The following is a 13,617-nucleotide window of genomic DNA, read 5'->3' as shown; positions in this document are numbered from 1 at the left end:
AGTTATAAAAGATTTGAATATTTAGGTCATGAATGTGGTTTCAGACTTTCAGTAGATACTCCAGATACACTTCCTATTATATATGAACACGGTCGTTTTGGCATGTATCACGATTGGTATAAATCATTTAGCACTTATCCTAGGTCCTACGATTTTCTCCATGCAGATTATCTGTTTTCAAGACTCAAGAAAATGTGTGTATAATTATTTCATTTTTCATTCATCAAAACCAATAGTTTGTCAGATCATATCAACAGACAATAATTATCTGTGTCATTTTGCTAATATATTATTGGTCTCTTAGGTGCAATTTTTAAATTGTTGTGGCTGAGCTTGATCAAATTCTGAGACTCGAAAGTATGCTTATTGTTCGAGACACTGCTGAGGTAATTAATGAGCTTGAGAGCATGGTGAAGTCTATGAATTGGGAGATTTGCATGACTTACACTAAAGAAAATGAGGGCTTTAATTTAGGTGTTTGAAAGTCTACGTGACGGCCTACAAAGATTGTAACGCTCGAATATGTTGTTAATTGATAAAATGGATAGGTGAATTTGAATTATGGCTTAGAAAAATTCTTATGTAATTGTACTTCAACATTTATCTATGTATCATAGTAGTTAGACTTTCATGTATTTGTCTTTTTTCTTTTTTTTTTTCATTTGATTATTGATTTCGATCTCCATTTAGAGGTTGGTATATTTTGTTATGAGATGGTGATATAGATAAAGAAATTTCATCAAATTCTTAAAAATGTAGAGGTCTCGCCTTAAAAGCCAAATAATTAAGATTTTGAACTGTTGTATAATAAAGTAGATAGTATTTATGTAATTGAATATTTCTAAAGGAACAATATATTGAGGAACATAGACTAAAAAAAGTTAGAAGAATTAACATTATTAGTATAGAAATTAAAAAAAATTATTAAATTATACAGTTTAAAAATAAAGCCATTTAAATTTATAGTTAAATTTTTTCAATTTATATTTATAATCCAAACTTATCAATAGTTTATAATATGATTTCACAAGTTATAAAATGTGATATTAGCCATTGTTATATATATAAAAAATGTGACTCATTTAGTATTTAAATATTTTATTTTTTATTAATATTATTATAATAAGATACATGTAATTTTATGAGAATGATATAACCTGAACTTTGGTTATCTAAGAATTGACTAAGTGGCTGGTATAATTCCACGTTACGAACCTACGAATACTAGCAATTGGAATGATATAAAAAAAAAAAAAAAAACAAGAAAATAGATATTTGTAGAGATTAATCGCGATTTGGGACTTAATAGAAATATGTCAAATGTTCATGGGTGGGATTGTGGGAACCTATCAACATGAAATGGACGGGACGGGGACATAGTTACCCTCTCCATAAGACCTCTTAAAACAACGCGAATATAAAATTACCGATTTTTTCTAAGATATATATATTCTTGAATTTAGTAACCTTAATTCTTGCCTCCAATTCGAACACTTTTTTTAGACACATCTTTAGTCTTGATTTTGCATTTCTCTCTAACTCACTTTTTCTGCCTCTTAAATTTGTCGCTACACCGCTCAGTTTCGTTGCAAAAAATTATGTTATGTAATTTGTTGGAAGATATTTTTATATTTTTTTTTGAAATGTTATTTATTATAATGAATATATTATGAATTGTGTTGAATTATATTGAATTAATTATTTTATTATTATTATATTATAATTTTTTTATTTAAAAGAAAATTTAAAAAATATCTATAGATAACTGTGGGTATCTGCATTTCTTAAGGGGATAATTAAAGAGGAACTTGCGACGAAAATGGAGAGGGGATGGAGGATATTTTTTTAAAATAGGAGCAAAGAACGGGAATGAAAGTCTGCCGCGTCCACACGAGCATCCATTACCATCTCTAACTAACAACGAAAATTCAATTTGAGCCGATTTGAGATGGGACATGTGGACTTCATCTGCATTGAGTCCCAAGATAATGAACCTAATTCGGATTTAGAATCCAGACAATGGACCTAGGTTGATCTTGCTCACTTGAGTTAATGTTTTGAGTTATTGTTGCAAAACATACTATACTATTAAATATTATTATATTTAATATATATAAAGGTTAGATATGCTCACAAAAAATTTTTTAATCAAACTAAAACATTTTAATTATATTTTTTCTCTTTTAGTCTAAATATTATTTACTAATGCAATAAAATAAACAAATAATAATAATAATAATAAGAGTAAAACCCCTCCCCAATCCCTAACCATTTACGAAATTGACATGACGCTCCCTCACCATTAGAAATTAACAACGCGGTCCTTAACCATTCTCTCCGTGTGACCAAAAGGACCCTCTTACCGGTACTTTCGGTTAAGAGGATCTTTTCGGTCACACGGAGAGAATGGATAAGGACCGTGTTGTTATTTTCTAATGGTGAGAGGACCGGGGGAGATTTTACTTAAAATTAGAAAATAAATATAAAAAAAAGCATTGTTTTAAGTTTTGCATATAATGCATTCTGCCATATTTTACATGTGGACGGAGAGCAAACAACGTTAAACTTAATAGATAGCACGAAATCATTAACAACGAGACTTAACATAAAAGTGATAATTATTTGGGTTGATTAAACATTATTATGTCTTGGATTCAAGGTTTTAAGAATGACATTTATGTTCTATATTGTTGAACCTAAATAAAAAAAAGTTAGTCCAAGATTATTATTCCATACACCTTTTTCTAGAAAAATTAAACTACTTTTCTTATTAGTGGAATTAAATTCATCAACCATAATTTAATAGTAGGGTTACACGTAGAGACTAAATATTCTTTTTAAATTTTTAGAAGTGATATTTGTTTCATTCAAATATTCGTGATATGACGAATTAATTTTAATTTAATTTTACGTATTTTAATTTTGTTTATTTAGTTAGTAATTTGAATTTTATGTCAGAAGATTTAGAGTTTTCTTTATTTAACCTAAAGTTGAGTGAGTTTCTTCGATTTAATTTTCAAACCAGTGAACAAATTAGATTGAGGTATTTCTTTCTTGTTGCATCAAGAAATTGAATATAAAGAGAATCAGTTGATTTTTTATTCAATTTCTTGATGCAACGAGAAAGAAATACCTCAATCTAATTTGTTCACTGGTTTAGAATTAAATCGAAGAAACTCACTCAATTTTAGGTTAAATAAAGAAAACTCTAAATCTTCTGACATAAAATTCAAATTAGTAACTAAATAGACAAAATTAAAATACGTAAAATTAAATTAAAATTAATTCGTCATATCACGAACATTTGAATGAAACAAATATCACTTCTAAAAATCTAAAAAGAATATTTAGTCTCTACGTGTAATCCTATTATTAAAATATTTAGTCCCTAATCATCTAGAAAAGGACTTGGCGCCCCCTGACTATTAGAAAATAATAACACCATTCTCTCGTGTGACTGAAAGGACCCTCTTGTCGGTTTTCAGGTAAAAAGTAACCGGAAGTACCGGTAAGAGGGTCTTTTTAGTCACATGGAGAGAATGGTTAAGGACCGCGTTGTTAATTTCTAATGATAAGGAGGCGCCAGGTCAATTTCGTAAATGGTTAGAGACCGGGGAGGGGTTTTACTGTAATAATAATAATAATAATAATAATAATAATAATAATAATAATAATAATAATAATAATAATAATAATAATAATAATAATAATAATAATAATCACTCACATAATAATTAAAATGACATCGTAATATATACATGATACTATATATATTAAATATTATTATATATAAAAAAACAATTTTAATAAAGTTAATTTATGTGTAAATTAACTAATGTTTATAATAACATATGATTTATTACATAATTTTTTCTCTATTTATATTATTAATATACGAAATAAACAACTTAAGCTAGAACAATAAATATAATATAAATATCCACTTATTTATTAGTATTAAAAAATATATATAAATAGTAGAAATATGATTTTTTTTTTGTAGAAAAATAATAATAAAAGTTATTAATTAAGTTAATTACGTAATAAAAAATTATAAATAATCTTTTAAATAATAATAGAAGAATAAGACCACTATTTTCACATACTACAATATTTATAAAAAAAATTTGGATAATAAATCAATCCTCAATAAATTATACATTAATCTTATCAAAAAATAAATAAATTATACATTAGATATTATTATTTGTGTACTAATATATATATATATATATATATATATATATATATATATATATATATATATATATATTATCAATTATTAAGTTATAATTAATTTCTAACCCAATTTTTGTTAATTAAAATTTAAATGATTGAAATTATTAAATACCGAATATTTTGTACTTAACTAATTTTATTTTTGTTATTAAAATTTAAAAAAGGTGAGTTGTTAATTAATTTTAAAGTAAAATTTAAATTTGTGTAAAAAAATTTTTTTATTTTATTTGATTGACCAAAATTAATTTTAAAATAAAAAATTATTTTATACATCATATTATAAGATAGTGTAGTCATTCATTTTTTTTAACGATAATTATTGCGAAATAAACTGGTATAAAAATGGGAGAAAAAATGGGAAAATTATTTTATTCATCATATTATGATTTTTTCACACAAATTAATACTCAACGATAGTGTTTTAGTAATATTACTAAGGAATATTAATCAATCTAATAGCTTTTGTAAAGAAATAAGTTTATATATAAGTTTAAAAACTTGAAAATCATATCATAAAATATGAAATATTAACCGATAACAACGTTGATCATATTGTTTTGACTTCATGAATGAATATGATACCAATAAATAAAGTTGTCATATTTAAATTTCGACAAAGACAAATCTCCACAAGTATTGCTATCAATGATAATTGTTCTACTTTCAAGACAAATACTATTTTTTTCCCCGTATTTTTCAACTCGGCAAGTCGAGAATTAATCCACCACGGATTGAAACTCTATTTATCAAGGGTCTGTTGCTAGCCAATGAGTTGTTATATACATAAGCGAGATTCAAAAATACTTCCATAAATAGATGAGTGAGATAACTACTCAACCAACTCAAATTGATTAAAATAAATACTAATTATTTTTAATATTTTTAACATTAAAAACTGTTAACCTTTGATTTTAATTATAACTTTATAAAATATTTATAGTAATAATTGTTATATGTTTTTTGTTTAATTTTTTAATAAAAGCTTCATATATTTTTATTAATTATTTCGTGCACTGCATGAGAACACTGTCAAATAAAATGGTGTAAGAAATTAAAAGAAAATGTATTTAGTAATTTAGTAAAATAATAATTCATTTTACAATAGAATAAATTATATATCCAATAACAAAAATTTTTATTAGTTTCTCTTCCCACAAACTGATACTCAACAGTGGTGTTCCAGTAATGTTATTAAGGAATATTAACTAACTTAATTGCTTTTGTAATGGCATAAGTCTGAGTTTGAAAACTTAAAAATCATATCATAAAATGTGAAATTTTAACAGGTAACAATATTGATGATATTGTTTTGACTTCAAGAATGAATATGATGCTAACAAATAAAATTATTGCAGATAAATTTTAACAAAAATAAATCTCCATAAATATTGTTATCAATGAGAAATTATTCTACTTAAAAAATCTATTTATTTTCTATGGTGTTTTTTTAACTGGACAGATCGAGAACTAATCCACTACGTGCGTATAGTGGCAGTGATGCGGATTTTTGCCTTACCCGACCCTGCCCGCCGTCCTTAAACTTCTCAACTACTCGCTCCACCTATACCTGCGGATAGTAAAATATTGTACCCTAACCCTTTCCTGTGAGTAGTAAAATGTTGTACCCTAATCCTTTCCCTGCAAGTATCCTCCCCACTCTTACCCATCCTATAACAATTAAACAATACTTTAAAATTTACATATTCATACCTAAATTAAGATTAAAAAAAATTAAAATTTATACATAAATTAAACTACAAACATAAAATTCATATAATGTCAAATAACATGAAATAAACAAAATTAATGTCCGATCATTACAAATTTAACATGAAGTGTATTAGCATTACTATTAATGTCAATCTCAATATCATTAGGAGCAACACTGTTGTTTTGTGCGTCCTCTCTAACATTACTAGCCATGAAATAATCTTAAAGCACCTATATTAAAAAAAATTAAAAAATCTAAACAAACCATATATAAAGTACTTATTGAAAAAATTGAGCAAACAATTACAACATCAGTAGTTAGATCTATTGCACATATATAAATCAACCAAAATCACAAAAGTTCTAATTCTCAATCAACGTATATAAACTATTGCAACATACTAACATCAGTAATTAGAACCCAAAGTTAATAACGATTTAAAATAAAAAATACAAAATGAACTTTATGTAATGAGAACATTCATACTTCAATAAAGAATCAATCATGAAACATATTTATTTTTATATAAAATAATCTTAGAATCAATCATGAAAAATATTAGTATATAATATGGACAGAAATCATTGAAATATAGATTAGACCCACTGCACATATATAAACAAAATTGCAACACAAATTCACAACTTCATCAATAAAATTACAACACAAACTCACAACTTCACCAAGTAGAGATTCAATGAAATACAGATTCAGTCATTCATAACGTGTGAGAGAGAGAGGGGAACTTATCTGCGGACAGATAAATAGAGGAGGAAGACAGCGACACGCTCGGGAGGAAGGGCCTCTGGTAACAGACTCACACAAAGCTGCGACCAAGTGATGAGACTGTGGAAGAAGAAAAGAATAACTTAACAGACTCACAATGTGATGGGAGAGGGGGAGAGAAATTTACCTAAAAAAAAGGGTCTCAATAGGAGGAAGGCGGCAACAGGCTTAAGGAATTTACCTAGAGAAAAAGGGGCTCATCAGGAAGCAGTGACGGATCCAGAAAATTTTGATAGTGGGGGCAAAATTTATATAACATGATAATAATTTTTATAATAAAAATAATATGTATATATAAAAAATTAAATACTAAATTATCTATTAATCACTATATATCTATGTATAAATACATGTATTGTTTAACTTATTTTCAATGTGTATTTTATATTTTAATATATATTTTATATAGATAATTATTTTTTATGTACATATAGCATAATTATTGTTATGATTATATTTTGTTATTGTAAAATATGATTAGCCTTCAAAATATCTAATATATAAATTAAAACACTAAAATAGTAATTTAAATAATAATAATATATAATTTAAAATTCTATTCTTTTAGGTTTTATATTTTTAAAAAATTAAGTATTTTTTTTCTCAACACTACCATCAAAATTTCTCTCTTTCCATATATATTACTAAACAATTATTTAAAAATTCACTTCCCAACACAATTAGAAGCTGACCCTTATTGATATTCATAGTTAAAAAAAGTTCTTTCAATTAATATAGTTGCTACGCAAAAATTAAAGCTAATTCGAAAAGAAGATAAATAATATTATTTTGACTTGATTTTTAAAAAAGAACACTAATTTTGTTTAAATTTGAGAAGTGATCATTCTAACGAATATCTAATATAAAATTTTTAAATTGATGATTAAGTATCAAAAGTTGAGTAAAAAATTATTGTGGGGTCAAATTTAATAATCTAATGGGGGCAAATAAATATTATCATATACTACTCAAAAAAATTTCAAATTGTAGTGGGGGCGCTTGTCCCCATACCACTGCACTTGCATCCGTCCCTGTCAGGAAGGTAGTGATGGGCTCAACAACGACGATGACAGGCTCAGCAGCGGCAACGACGAGAGCTATGAAGGTAGGCAGTGACAGGGTCAGTAGTGAGACGACAGAAGCCGTGACGACAATGAGAGCTGTGAGGTTTTCTGTAGAGAAGCCGAGAAGAAGAAGATTCTGGGTGAGGATGACTGAGTCTCTCTGGCGTGGCTATGGAGTATGGACTCAGACTAATCATTGAATCTGTTATGTGAGGCAAATTCTAATCCATAAAAGGTGTTTATATGTATATACCCTGGGGTGGGTATGTAATACCCTCACTATCAGAAGTCACGCTTCCGGCTGCGCCACTCTAATAGGAAGAAGTATTACGACTACTTTACATACTAAATACTAAAATAGGAGCCTGTGACTCGACACTGTATCGCTGATTTCTTTGAAAACCGGAAATAAATACTTTATCTTAAGAAAAATACAAGCAGGCATAGATTCATATACAAAACTCCTTACATAATAACTCATAATATAATATACATATAAAACATACAACTCCTATCCCTCTTACAAATTTGTAATAACAAAGACGAGGGAAGAAAATAATCTAATTAATACAATAACATATAAACCAAACACAGTATAACTCTCCTTAATGCCTCTTCATTTGGTTCCTGAAAAGGGTAAAGCTGTAGGGGGTGAGAACCTAACCACACGGTCTCACCACCGGAGTTTCAAAGTTGTCATAGAAAGATATTTAATAAGAAATACTATTTTCAAGCTCAATGATTATCATTGCCTTATGAATCTTTTAAAAACCAGTAGGTAATCGTTCAAAACTTTTTCAAAACAACAAGATTTAATCTTTCCGAAATTCGAAACTTTTCCTTTCTTATAAGAAAATCTCAATCAGAAACCAACCACGCAATCAAACAACACAATCATTAATTCAACACCAAGGTTCATTCTCAAATGTAGCACGCAAGGACAAACACAGGCAAGACAGACAAGGAAAGCACAAGTAGGTAGCAGTTACAGCAAATAGTTCAAGTAGCAGTTAAGAACAGTTTAGCAATTAGGCAAACCAAAACAAGTTCAAACCCAAGCAAAGCATACAAATTCATATGATGCATGCCTGTCCTATGGCTGATGAGGCTCATCTGTCGGTTATCCAGCCAACCCGACAAGTCTGAATTGTCCTTAGACTGTCCCCCGACGTGCATCCCCAAGAGTCTATGCATAGCTTTTTTCTCAAATAATCAATATTGCTCAATGGGGGTAACATTCCTGGGAATTTATATAGTGCCCGGTCACACTTACGTCGTAGGGTCATCAGAGTATCGAGTTTTCAACCTGGTACACGTGGTGGCAAGCCATGGTACTTTATCCAGGGAACCTCGTATCTCAGATAATTCAAATTCATAAGCCACATGAGTAATTCAAAGATCATATTTCAACATTCTCAACATCATCATCATTCATCAACTCAAATCTCATTTCCAATTTCATTCAAAACCCATGTTTCAAAGAAAATCCTCATCATCCTTCTTTCCATTCCGTTCATTAACAATTCCAATTCAAGACATAATTCCTTCTTTTAAATAAATCAATCTTAAAATATATAACGTTTAAAACCAAATCTTTTTAGATAATTACTTCAAACGAAACTTTCAATTTTATAAAATTTCGGCAGCATCTCCTCTAAAACTCGGACTTTGCCACCCTTTTCGGGTTCCAACCAAACCAAAACAAACACCTGTTAATCATTCAAATCACTTCCAATAATAATTTTCACAACAACCACACTCAACACAAGGAAATTGCAAAATCCAGAATTCAATCAACCAATCCTATAAATCGCAATCCAAATCAACCTCATTCAACAGCATTAGTCAATAATTAAGAATTCTCGGTTTTCTCAAACAGTTTCAAACCAAACCGTTCCTCAAACCCTGTTCGAACCATTTCTAAAATAGTAAATTATTCTTAATAAACAAACCGTTTTCAAATATCAAGTCCTTTCTAAATTTGTTTTTAAAATCAAATTCCGATATCAAATCGGGTTCAATATCAAATCAAATTTCAATACTAAACATTTCCTAAAATCGAATCGTTTCCAAAATTAAACTAAATGCCATTATTAAATCTCTTCCAATAACTCTAGAAAAACTACTTTAACAACATCAGTCAACTAATCAGAATATTCAACGTTCTCAATCGATCAATCAATCAATATAACTAATAACCTCATTCATCCAAAACAACTCAATTCAATTCATAAGACTTACGAAATCACCAAAAATGTATTCTACGCATTAATATCGATTTATAACAACTCTGGAAAGTAAACAAGTTTAAGAAAAGCGCCCCTATCTCAATGTCTCAATCGTAGAATTTAACTCAATAATCCCCTTTATCCCCAATTCATGGCCGTAGCAACGATCTTAGCAGTTCCATTATCAATTATGACTTTGCAATAGATAAATCGACAGTGGCTAGAATGAAAACATAGTTCTGTAATTAGAGTAAAGGTAGCACAAGGAAACCAAATAGCAGTAGAACAAAGGCAGAAACATTATAAATTTCAGAATTAAAGGAGTTGAAATCAAAATAGGAAGAATAGTGCTACCCGAGACAACAACAGCGGCGACTCCTTCTAGGCTTGACGGTGAGGTTTACAACAAAATCTTCAAATGCTTACCTCGGTTCATTTTCACAGTGGTGGCGAGCTCCCACAGCGACGATGGCTAGGGCTCTCGTGGCGATAGTTCCTTCAACGGCGGCGGTGGAGCATCCTTCGACGGCGATGGCTAAGAGAACACCCACCACCACGCGTTCTTCTCCTCCTCTGTTCGTTCACGACTCTGGTGGCGGCTCGTGGATGGACCGGCAGTGACGGCTTGGTGACGACGAAAGCTACTTCTTCCTTGCGCTCAGCCATCTCAACGGCGACTAGGCAAGGCGCGGCGACAGCGGCGGCCTTCACGCCTGCGACCGTGACAACGATGGTGACGCTCCTCTCTCTCCTGAGCTCTCTCTCTTCGCGGCTCTGATCCCTTTGGCGACGCGACGGCAGCGACTGTGGGCTCCTCGCCGGAGCCGTTCCTCCTCTCTTCTCCCTCGATACCTCTTTCTCCCTTCCCTATCTTTCTTTCTTCAAGCTTCCCCTGTTTTCCCCCTTTCTATTCTTTCCCTTTCTTTCTTTTTTTCTTCCCTGATTTCCCTGTCCCCACTTCGTTCTTCCCTTTCTTTTGTTTCTTTTTTTTTCTTTTTTCTACCGTGTGTCTGTGATAAGGAAAATGTTAGTGGCGGCTAGGGTTGGGTACAAGAGAATTAGGATTTTGTGTTTAATTTAATCAAATTAGGATATAGAATATTAATTTGAAATCTAATTTGATCTTTAAAATTATTTTAAAAATATTATTTGTGATATAAAAATACTAATTGATTTTTAATAAATTACTCTAATTAAAAATTCATGATAATATAATTAATTTTTCTTTAACTTAAAGTATTAAATGATATAAATTAAATTATCTAAAATCAAATCATATAAAATTCTTATTATTTCATAACTACCAATTTTATAATTTAAATATAGAAAATAATTCAATAATTATAAAATTAGACAAAATTCTAATTTAATTAGTCAAACCTTATTATTTTCGAATTTCCAGAACTTTAAATCATAAATAGAAAAATAATCTATAGGTATAGAGTTTGGATAAAAACCTTAATTTATTTTAAGTCCAATTAATTACCTTTAATTATTTTCAATAAAAATAATTTCTGAAATTAAAACCATAAATAAATATATAATTTGAGATTGATTCAAAATAGAACTTTTCAAAAGTCTTGGGTCTTACAGGGTACACCTTAAACCTGACCCATTTTGTCCCGCTCGAACACTCGCCCTGAACGAAACCTGCCTCGCCTCGGCTCGAGTTATTATTTGTCTTGACCGGATAGGGACGGGTCGGGTACTCACGGGTTTTAGTACTCTTGCAAAATCTAACCACATATTGATATTCCATTTATTAAGGGTCAATCACTTACCAATTGATGGCACGCAAAGCGAGATTCGAACATCCTAATACTTTCTTAAGCGGATGAGTGAGATGGTCACTCAACAAACTAAATCAATTAAGACAAATATTAATTATTTTTAATATTAAAAATCCTTATATTTTGATTTTAATTATAATAACTTTATAAAATATTTATAATAATTATTATTATATATATTTTTATTTAATTTTCTTTAATAAAAGTCTTTATATAGTTTTATATATTATCTCGTATAAGGTACAAGAACATACACTAGCTTAATTTAAAAATATAAAAATTAATAAATTTTAAATATTTAAAATTTATTAGAAAAAAATTCAACAAAAATTCGGGATAAAGTGATAATTACCGAAAAAAAATAGCCTTTTGGTGGGGATGATGAAATGACACTGTGATCAAATTTCAAGAGAAACATATCGTCAATTGAAAAGAAAAGAGAAGATAACGTGAATCATGGAGCTTTGGCAGAAGAATAATTTATCAATAATCATTGTATATGTCACAAGAGGTAATTTACCCTTTATTTTAGAAAGGGTAGAATAGAATTCACCTATTTATTATATTAATATTTTTATAATAAATTCTTAAATATACGGTATAAATTATACAAAATATACATATAATTTGGTTTGAACTTTTTTATTTAATATTAATTTTTTTAAAATAATCTAGTTTGGATTGGATTTAAAATTTGAAATTTGAATTTTTTTTTTTTTTTGCACAACCCTCGCTATAATAAGTATAACCTAATTAATAAATTATTCAATTTTAAAAATATTATTTATTATGAAAATAAGTGAATGGTTCTTGGCATAATTTTTCAAAAAGATAACTACTAATTTAGAACTCGAAAAATTTAAAAGATGACAAAAAATTCCTGAAAAATATTATTGACAAAAAAAATCCTAAAAGATGAATAATTTTAAAGAAAGTGATCTACCATCAATTAAATTAATTGAAGTTAACATTAAACGCTGATGTGATAGTTAATAATAATTATAATCATTATAAAAATTACCAATATTTTTTATTTTTATAATTTAAAAAATATTTAATTTCAATTTTTTTTAAAACTCTCATATCTTCTTTTTCATCATCATCATCCAATCTTTTTTTCTTCTTCTTCAATCTTCTCACACTCCTAACTCCCTCAGCAATCCATCTCATCCTTCTTCACTTACAAAAACAAATTCAAATTCAAATTTTAAATCACAACAACAAATTTAAATCTCAAATCACAGCAAAAAATTCAAATTCAAATTCCAGCATCAAAATTATAATATCCATTAAAAAAATCAGAGAAAAAGAACAAAAAATAGAGAAAAAAAAAAAGAAGAGAAAATAAGGAGGAAGAAGGAGGACGGCATCACTGCTACTACTAAAACGGTTACAGAGCTCGAAGCTTCTAGTTTAATCGGTTGAGAAATAGAGAATTCAACAACAGCTAGCATGGGCATAGAAAAAGACAATGTTGCTGAAACCACGGATGAAAAGGTAACGGTTAAGGAGTTGGACAATATTGTTAAAGCGAAGTGGAGAAGGAAGTTGATTAAAAGAAAAGGAGAAAAGCGGGGGCAACAGCAACAAAAGGAATAAAGAGGGTGAACATATTTGATTTGATAGTTGCAAATGAAGGAGGAGTAAGCAGATGACTCAAGGGATGGACGGAACTGAGGATAAAAAGGTGACAGTTAAGGAGTTGGACGACGTTGTTAATGCGAGGTGGAGATGAAAGTTTATCAGAAAAAAAGGGAAAAAGCGGGGGCAATAGCAACAAAGGAAATGAAGAGGGTAGA

The sequence above is a fragment of the Arachis ipaensis genome, chromosome B5, assembly GCF_059453495.1.
Source record: "Arachis ipaensis isolate K30076 ecotype BB chromosome B5, ASM5945349v1, whole genome shotgun sequence".
Taxonomy (NCBI): Eukaryota; Viridiplantae; Streptophyta; class Magnoliopsida; order Fabales; family Fabaceae; genus Arachis; species Arachis ipaensis.
Note: the sequence above shows the minus strand (reverse complement) of the source record.